Raw genomic sequence first — 9,609 nt, forward strand, 5'->3', positions numbered from 1 at the left:
GGTTAAGAAGCCTAGTTGATTCTGATGTCGTGAAGCTGATGGTTTGCTCCGGTAAGGAAGATGTTCTGCTGGTCTCCCCTTTGGTCCAGTTAGCCTGACGTGCATGTTTCTTTGCGGTGCCAGGTGACTCCACTTACTTCGAGCCACTGTTATTACGTTGACCGTTCTCTCATGAACAGTGGCACAGGCGGTGTTATGTCCCTGCGGTTGTCTATCGTGTCCCTCGACCACAGTAAGTCTTCTTTCCTTTGTCGGTGAGGTGGTCGACTAAGTGGCCCCGTTTTAGCAAGTTGATTACTTCTAATCTTAAGGCAATGCACTCTTCAGTCCGGTGGCCATGGTCGTTGTGGAAGTCACACCACTTGCTTCTGTCCCTCTGCTCAGCTGGAGTCCTCATCTTCTCAGGCCACTTTACTTTGCTTCCAAGCCCCTTAAGTACTTGAACAGCCTCAGCAGGTGAGATGGACAAGTTGTACTCGGGCATCTTCGGTCCACTTCGAGGATATGTGTCAGTGGGCCGGTTGTAATCCCTTCTTCGGTTCTCTGACTTGTTAGAAGTCGGGTATGGCTCAGACCGTTTGTCGTTGTGCCGTCTGTCTACTCTAGAATCTCTGCGAGTCTCTTTTCTTGGAGAGGATACGCAGTAGTTGACTTCATCTTCTTCCCACTTGATTTGGGCCCATGCCTTGGCGAGGACGTCTTCCATAGTCTTACGGGGGTACTTGGTGAGTTCTTTGTATAAATCGAGTCGTAGCGAAGTCCTTTGCGGAAAATTTGAGATGGTACGTGTGTTGGTTACAATTGGTGATAGACACTTTTTCTTTATTGAAGCGCCCCACGTAATCTCTCAGTGCTTCCCCACGTCGTTGGACGATGACGTAAAGGTCTTCTGATTGCTTCTCTAATTTCCTGCTACTGGCAAACTGCTCAACAAAAGTATCAGTGAGTTGTGCAAAAGTTTTAATAGAATTATTAGGCAAATTAGTATACCACTGGAGGGCTGGTCCGATTAGACTCGAACCAAACCCCTTACACATGCATGCTTCCCTCATGTCACGTGGAATGGCCACGGTGAACATCCTTTGTCGATATTGGGCGATGTGGTCGTCTGGGTCAGATGTCCCGTCGAACATCTTCATGTTGGGGAAGCTAAATTTCTTAGGCATCTCCACTAAAGCTATCTCATCGACAAATGGTGAGTCGGCGTAGCAGCTTGCGGCACTCTTCTTGATAGGAGCAGGCATTCCAGGGATACGCTGAATGAGGGCTTCCATCTCGGCTAGCTTGCGGGCCAAACCCGGATCTGCAATTGGGGATGCGCTAACCGTCTGGCGGGCTGCCTCAGTTGTTGTAACCTGTTGCTCCAAGGTGATGGGCTGTCTACCATCACCGGAGGAGGGGAGGTTAACCCCTTGAGCTGTCTGCCCATTGTCTGAAATTGTCTGGGCTTCTGGTGTCGTTAAGGTTACTTGTCCACCTGCATTAATAGAAGAGTTTGGTGTGTTAGTGACAATGGTTGGAGTTTGTTGGTTCCTTACCAAGGCTGGCGGATCCATCTGACTCGATCCGCCAATAGAGGAGTTGGGAGTGAGGCTCCCCAAGGCTGCAACGGATGATTGGAACTCGAAAGCGGGATGGAGGTGGCGGAGGGTCGGTCATGTTCGGGATGACAAGGTCTCCATCCTCACCAACGGGTACGCGTTTTCAGCTTGCAGCTTTTCTAGTTGCTCACGGTCTTTAGCCGCTTGCTCTCGATCTTTGGCTGCTTGCTCTCGCTCCTTGGCTGCCTCGGCAGTGAGGATAGCGATCTGGGAAGCTAGGTCTGGAGTCTCAGTTACGTCGGCCATGGTGTTCAAGGTGAACCTTTGGAGTCTTTGTCGAATGAACGATTGCTAGGTTCCCACAGACGGCGCCAAATTGTAGAGGGTGAAATCTACAATACGGAATTTGGGCACCAGCAACCTGTCAAGAACAAAGAGAGAGACAAAAGTTCAATTGGGAGCACCGGTGGGGTGTCAGCCAAAGGGACTCCGACGCTCAAGTCAGTACGATTATAGTAAAAAATTATAATAATGGAAAATAAATGTAATATAAATTGTAGCCGGACGGATGAGTGGACAAGCGGACAGACGGACTAAAAGAGTAACTCCGATGGTGAGGCTTAAGAGAAAAGCTTAGAAAAAACGACTGTCTGCTTGAGTCAGTGAGTAGTGTGAGTATCGAATGTGTTCTCTCCAGCGTCTATCGTATGGTTCCTTTTATCGTGTGTTCTCAGTGCTGTTGCCCTCTGTCCACGTCACTCGTTGGACTCGTTCAAATTGGTTACTTCCCTAATTATTAGGGAGTAGTAACTGTCTTCTTGACTGGTTCCATATTAACTTGATTTCACCCGTTTGGCTGACTGGCCGGGCTCAAACCCGGTTGCGGGACGATCCGGCTTGTGGCCCATAGGCTCACTCGTTAGTCTATTTCAAGGCCTAGCGAGTCCGTCTGACTGTCTTATTGGGCCCAATATTGTTGGATCCATTATTGATGGGCTCGTCTGACTTGCATATTGGACTTCTCAAAAATATCATAAATATTAAGCAAATTTTTACCTCTACAGATAATAAGAGTCATAAATTCTTACATAGATCACAAAACTTTGTTGGCTTGAATCTACTGCTTGACGACCAGTTATGAGCTCGAGCAGTAAAACTCCATAAGCAAAGACATTTACTTCTCATCTTTAATTCCATGCATGAAGTATCCTGGTGCCAAATATTTAAAACCATTTGAAAAAAGAACAAATCCATAAACTAAATAATTTATAGAACAAAACAAATTAATTGAAGAAAGAAAGGGTAGTAATAAAAAGTGTTTGCAAACCCGAATGTGCCTTCAATTGGGAAAACAATATGGTGAGTCTATTTTTCCAGTAAGACATTTAGAAGTCCAAAATAAAAAATCTGCATTAATTATTACTATACAACAACAAAATCAATTTAAAAAAACAAATGAATTTACTTAGAGGGTTGTGCATTGGATTGGATTTGAATGGGTGAGATAATGAAATGAAAGTACCTGAGCCTCGTAATCTTGGGTGAGTAGTATGTTAGAGGCCTCAATATCTCTATGAAATATTCATCTTTGGCAACCCTGATGTAGATATTACAATCCTTGTGCTACCCCAACTGAAATATTCATCTATGGCAGCCCTTGATGTAGATATTTTCCATTTCAATTGAAATATATACAGATTGTATTATTTATTTTAACAAACAAACACTACTACAAGGAAAGGCCTTTTATCCCGGTTTTTAAGGCTTTTTATCCCGGTTTTCGCTAATATGAAAACCGGGATGTATGCCAGTGGGATAAAAGGTATTTAAAAAACCGGGATAAAAGGGGTACTTTTTATCCCGGTTTTTTCTAAAAAACCGGGATAAAAAGTACCCCTTTTATCCCGGTTTTTAGAGAAAAGTGGGATAAAAGGGTACTTTTGATCCCACTTTTGATGAAAAAAGTGGGATAAAATGTACCCTTTTATCCCACTTTTTATGAAAAAACTGGGATAAAAAGGTGCATTTTATCCCACTTTTTTTTTTTTTTTATAAAATTTAAAAGTGACCTTTAATTTGAAATGTATAGGTTTTTTATTTTTTTTATTTTAATTTTATTACATTTCATTTCATTTTTTTTCAATAATAATAAATATAATTTTTATTTTTATAATTATATAGAGTATGTATAAAAAAAACTTAATTTAAAATAAATGATTAATATCATTTTTAATAACAACAATAATAATTTGTAAGTTCAATTCTAAATAACACTTTACATATTATGCATAAATCTCTATATTAAATACTACGCATTGTCTAAAAAAATACAATAAAAGACTACTAGTTAATTTTTATATATCAAAGGAAGCAATTGACTTAACCACTGTTGTCGAAGCGGTAAGAGATGATCGTCCTCAGAATATTGGGATAGGCCGCCAAACTGTCAATTTAAAAAAAATAAAACTAATTAAGAAGATAATACTTTTATATGTTTGTATTTATAGTAAAAATGAGTATATACTTACTTTTGCTTTTATGGCTTCAATGGGATTTGAATGTTGAAGCATATCACGAATGTAAGTTAGTACATAGTAACCACATTCGTAATTGTATGGTTGCTTTGGACAAGCAAAGGTCCATATCTCCGGTCCATTTTTGCCAAATACAATAGCATTTGAACTAATATTTGCATATGCACTGATAAAGGCATTAAAAAAAATTATAATTTAAGCATTTATAATTTATTAATTGATGATTATATTATAATGAATAACTTAAAGTTCTAAACTTACGCTTTTATCATCTGAGCAATGTCTGACGGGATTTTAGATTTAAGCGGGTTTAAGAATACAACTCTTCCTGATGTCATTGCTATAATCAACATCCAATGCTTGCTGAAAAAAGTAACAATGTTATATTAATATAAAAATAAATATCATAGGGAAAGTGAAAGAGATGTGTGATTCTTACCCTATGTTCCATGGTATAAAATAATATTGTCCTACATGAGTCATAGTGTTTAACCAAATTGATAATTGATTGATGGCTATCACCTTGTCCTGCTCATTGTTATAACTAAGAAGCTCGACATCATAAAACTTGTATAACTCTTTTTGTCTTTGATTTAAATTTTCCCAAATGCATTTGTTTAAAAAAGAAAAAAAATCAAATAGAGTCCTAAAAAAAAATGGGCAGAGTTTCCCTTATTTCCATAACATTCCCGAAATTTTTTTAAGTGCATAGCAATACAACAAATGGGTAGATTTTTTCCTTATATCTCCACACAGTCAATCAAACCCAGAACCTACTTCCCTACGGATGAATATCTAAGATATTCAAACTCCACTAACATAATATATGACTATATGATATATTAATCAAAGTTAATGAAATACCTTAGTCCAAATAACATAGCTGAACCCGTAAGTTCATCTTGGGTGGCCACTTGTATGACATCTTCGGAAGTTATGTAGATGTGAACTCGGTAGAATAAGGATGGGTTAACAGGAACCCTCACAAACTCATTTTTACCTTTTACTCTCATATATTCCAAGAACATGGCCTGAAGAGAAATATGAGTCTTGTCAAGTACCTCTGCAATGAATTTCTCATAAGATTTAGTGGAATCAAGATATTCCACTATCTTCTCTTTTCCTTTACATTTCTCTTTCCCCTTCGAGTTGTTTGAACTATGAAGCTTCTTAATTAGAGAACCCTACATAATTACAAGTAAAATTGTAATACAATTCATATATAATTTAACATTAATGTAAATACAAGTAAATTATTCCATAGCGTATTGCACCTCTTGGATATGGGATTTCAGCTTCCCCTTGAATAACTTGTGTGATTTGAACCCGTGCATAATCATTTGTAATTATGTCACCATGATATGAAAAGTAACCAACCGCCTCAATTATGACACCCTCAGCCACAACATTGTCAATGTTATCCGAACATAATTTTACACATTGACTTACATCCTCATAGTCCATTGGTTCTTGGTGTTCATAGTTGCCACTCGGTTCTTGGTGTTCATAGTTGCCACTCGGTTCTTGGTCTTCATTTTCCAAGGGTTGTTCTTGTTCTTCATAGATGTTGGTCGGTTCTTGGTCTTCATTTGCCAAGGGTTGTTCTTGTTCTTCATAGATGTCGGTCGGTTCTTGGTCTTCATGTCGCTGTTCATTTCTATATTCATTGTCTAAGGCTTGAAGCTCTTCTGTTTGTGCATTTTTTTTGTGCTTTTAGCCTTTCAATTTCAGCTTTTAATCTTTGGATTTCAGCGACATGTTCACTATCGACATTGACCTCAACTCTTTTCTTTCTTTGAGTTCTACCAAACACGGTAGAAATCTTTTGTTTTCTTCACCTCATATGTCGACTCTGGAAAGCAATTTTCCATCGGCAGGATCTCTTTAAAAGCAGATAGAAGTTGACTAAAACACTTATCACTTACTCCATTCTCCGCCTTTATGTTATAAAATTTCACCATAGTTGATAGTCGGCGTTTTTCACAACCACTAAATAACGACTTATCTGCATCTCTAACCATGCTATCAAATTTTTCAGGATCATGAATAAACTCTTCTTGAGCATCATCAAGCAATTCTGTAGGATGATCATCACAATCATTACTTTCAAAATGATCATCGACCCCTCGCCTACCTAACGGATATGGGTCTCCCTTCATCGATTCCCCATGCCAATACCATTTAGTATAACTTTTATCGATTCCACGACAAAATACATGATTCTTTCACATGGTAATATTTCCTTATGATATATTACCACAATCGATACAAGGACAGCGAATTTTTTCAGGATCGCTACAATTCTTTAGGGCAAACTCTAAAAAGTTATTAAATCCTTCTACGAATTGTGGGGTTTCTCTCTTCTCTTCCATCCATGACTTATCCATTTTAAAAATAAAAATAAAATTCCTAACAAACAAGATTGAAATAAAAAACTTACAAGTTGCTAGAAAAATCCTAAGCACACTTAAATATTAAAACACATGTTCGTTTAAGAATCCTAAAAAAAATTGGCCATAGTTTCCCCTATTTCTACAACATTTCTCAATTTAATAACTATCTAACAATGCACGCAAGTAAATCAGATAACAAGAAAAATTAATCAAAATAGCATTTAACAATATAATAATTGTCACCCATCCGACCGCAGTACATTTATATCGCAGAAACTACTTCACTATGGATGAATATCTAACATATTCAAACTCCTCTAATAGCTTTAGAATTAGTAAAATAAGGAGTGTAAATATCAGCGATCAGAACCAACCTTGTCTTAGCTCCTGGAAAGCTTTTCAGAAACTTCACCTTTCTCTCATCATCTGTTGTAATTAAATTAAATTAAATTAATCTACTAATAAATATATATATAATAAGCTAATTGTAATTTTATTAATTTTATTTTATTAGTTTCTCCTGCATCACATTCAAAATGACTTTTTCAAGGACTATTAGTTACTAACTATTACATAAACCAATGTTAGCTAAGTAAATAAATTGTTGTTAACAATGAGTGTCATAAGAAAAATAAATTTTAATTTTTGATAGTTAGACTTGATCACTAAAATTATTTCTAAGACCTATACTACTACTTTTTGGTATTTATCTTTTTTTTTTATTATTTATCTTTTTTTTTTTATTCAACTATATCATTTTATTACATACATCTCTCTTTATGTCTCTCACCTACAACAAAAACTAAAAGAATTTTAAAGTTGCAAAAAATTTCATTCCTAACCTTCAAATATTGTAAATACTTGCACTTATAGCACAAGTAAAGATGGTTGGATTGATTTCTTGCATCTTCTAATTAATCCAATTGATTAACCTAGGAAGCTGAAACTTATATAAACACATTAATTTTTACTATGATAAACACATTACAATATCATTACAGCAATAAGAGAAGATTAAGTGTTGTTGAATGTTAGGATCCCAAATTGACTGTATTCTCATCTCTCTAAAGCTAGTCTTTTGGGGTGAGTTCTACCTAAGTGGTGTGGTTCTAACATTGTAAGCCTTTCTACTATTCTAGCAAAACAAGGCTCAATAGAAGTACATACATATATCATAAACTTCAAATTCTACTCACCCTTCAGAATAATCAGCCTGGAGAAGATCAAGGTAAGTGTCCCACTTGTTCCCAATTACCTACACCAACAATTTAAACACAAACCAAAATTAACTAATTAAAATATAATAGATAAAAAGAACAAAAACTGAACTTTCATCTTCTCATTAAGCAATCAAACATACATTAACTAAGCATTTCGACTAAAAACTAAAGGAAAATAGGAATGGCCATCTTAAACATTGAAACTTTAAGGTAAAAGGAAAAAAAAAAAACTTAAAGCCTATCAAATCCCTAAAAAATAATGAAGTGAAATTAGTTTAATAGACTAATTGCAAGCTGTTGGATACATTGCAAGCTAAAATGATAGCAATGAACCCAAACTGAAACAATCTATTTGGGGTTCGCAATCTATTCTTTAGAGAATAAAAAATTAAATTTATGCTTTGGAACCCCAAGACAATTCCAAATAATAGACTACTGCCAACGAGCCCTCTTCTTTAATAATCCCCAGCAAGCAATATTATAATTTGGCCACTGAAAATTAGAAACTGAATAACAATTTCTTAGCTCATTTTTTAACTACTCAGGCTCAATATCAACTGTTTGATGAAGAGGGGAATTCAGCAATGCATCATATCACCCTTTTATATAACATATATATAAAATGTCTACTGAGAGGGAAAGGGTAACAGAATCAATAAATTGAACCAAACTAATATATTTTGAAGGTTGAAATAGTCATCATTCAAACATCTTTTCATAATGAAATAGTTCATGATTCCCTTCTTGGTGTCTCTGTCTTATATGTTTGTAATTAGTACATAAAATAATGGCAAGCAGAACCGCATCTCACAGGAAAATATAGAAATACATTAATATAACACAAATGGACCATTTAAATTCCCTTTTCATCTCTCGAATTGTAGATAAATTTACAAGAGGCTGATCCGGCCAAAAAGAACAAGTCTACCTTAAATATTCTCAGGAGTCAACGAGTTTTAATATCTATCCACAACTAAGTCATAGATATACTTTAAACAAAGCAACTGTGCAAGATAATAAACTAAAACTTACTCAGCATGCCTTTTGCCGTTAGCATAAAAATTCCTTTAAACTATACCATCAGAAATGTTCCAAAGCTGAAAAATTCCCCATGAGCCGACTGACAAGGCTTCAACAATTAAGTATTTGCACTTGCTGAAAGATGAAGGCCAGTTAATAAAACTGAATTAATATAGAAAGAAATAAAAAGAAAGAGCAAACCTGGGAATAAAGTCCAAACGGGAGGCGTTATTAGCTTCTACGGCGCCGCCAATGTCGATTGGAGTGGATGGAATTCTGGAGTTTGGGCTGGGGTTAATTTTTGGGTTTGGGCGAGGATTTAGACGAGAGGGTTTGGGAGAGAGGGTTTGCGTGAGGGTTTGGGCGAGGGTTTCTGGGTTGTACGTCTGATATGTCGATCGAGCTGGTTGAGGTTTTGGGATTTTAGGGATGACTTTTTATCCCGGTTATTTAGTTAAAACCGGGATAAAAGGGTTTCACACTAAACCCTTTTATCCCGGTTTTTAACTAATAACCGGGATAAAAGGTTTCCCTACAAAATTTATCCCTTGTTTGGCAAACTCATAAAAATCGAATCTTGAAATTATTTTTTGCCTTTAATATTTTTTTTTTTTAACTTTCTACCAAACAGAGCCCTTGTCTAAAAAAATATTTGCTGCATATTTGAGACGCCAAATCTAAAAGTGGGATAAAAAGTCTGTATATATCTTTTATCCCATTTTTTATTTTTGTTAACTAAAAAAGTGGGATAAAAGGTCCCCTTTCTTGTAGTGAAATTTGTAAAACAACATTGTGTAAAATTTGGCCATGGAAATAATCGTAGTATGAATGGATACTTACTCGACGAGGCTCCGATACTCAATAGGACCAATCGACAATCCAATCAATCAAAACCCAATTC

The 9,609-nt window shown here is 36.2% G+C and overlaps 2 long non-coding RNA genes across 2 annotated transcripts; both read right to left on the bottom strand.

Annotated features, from left to right (window-relative positions):
• Window positions 1–3,726: 3,726 nt before the first annotated feature.
• LOC133038575 (uncharacterized) lies at window positions 3,727–4,235 on the bottom strand. Its single transcript, XR_009688080.1, has 2 exons — window positions 4,070–4,235; window positions 3,727–3,984 (listed from the first exon to the last, which is right to left on the bottom strand). It is a non-coding gene; the product is annotated as an uncharacterized LOC133038575 (long non-coding RNA).
• A 210-nt stretch (window positions 4,236–4,445) lies between these two features.
• LOC133037891 (uncharacterized) lies at window positions 4,446–9,082 on the bottom strand. Its single transcript, XR_009687876.1, has 4 exons — window positions 8,910–9,082; window positions 8,721–8,843; window positions 7,665–7,723; window positions 4,446–5,106 (listed from the first exon to the last, which is right to left on the bottom strand). It is a non-coding gene; the product is annotated as an uncharacterized LOC133037891 (long non-coding RNA).
• Window positions 9,083–9,609: the final 527 nt, after the last annotated feature.

Source organism: Cannabis sativa, chromosome 5, assembly GCF_029168945.1.
Source record: "Cannabis sativa cultivar Pink pepper isolate KNU-18-1 chromosome 5, ASM2916894v1, whole genome shotgun sequence".
Lineage (NCBI taxonomy): Eukaryota > Viridiplantae > Streptophyta > Magnoliopsida > Rosales > Cannabaceae > Cannabis > Cannabis sativa.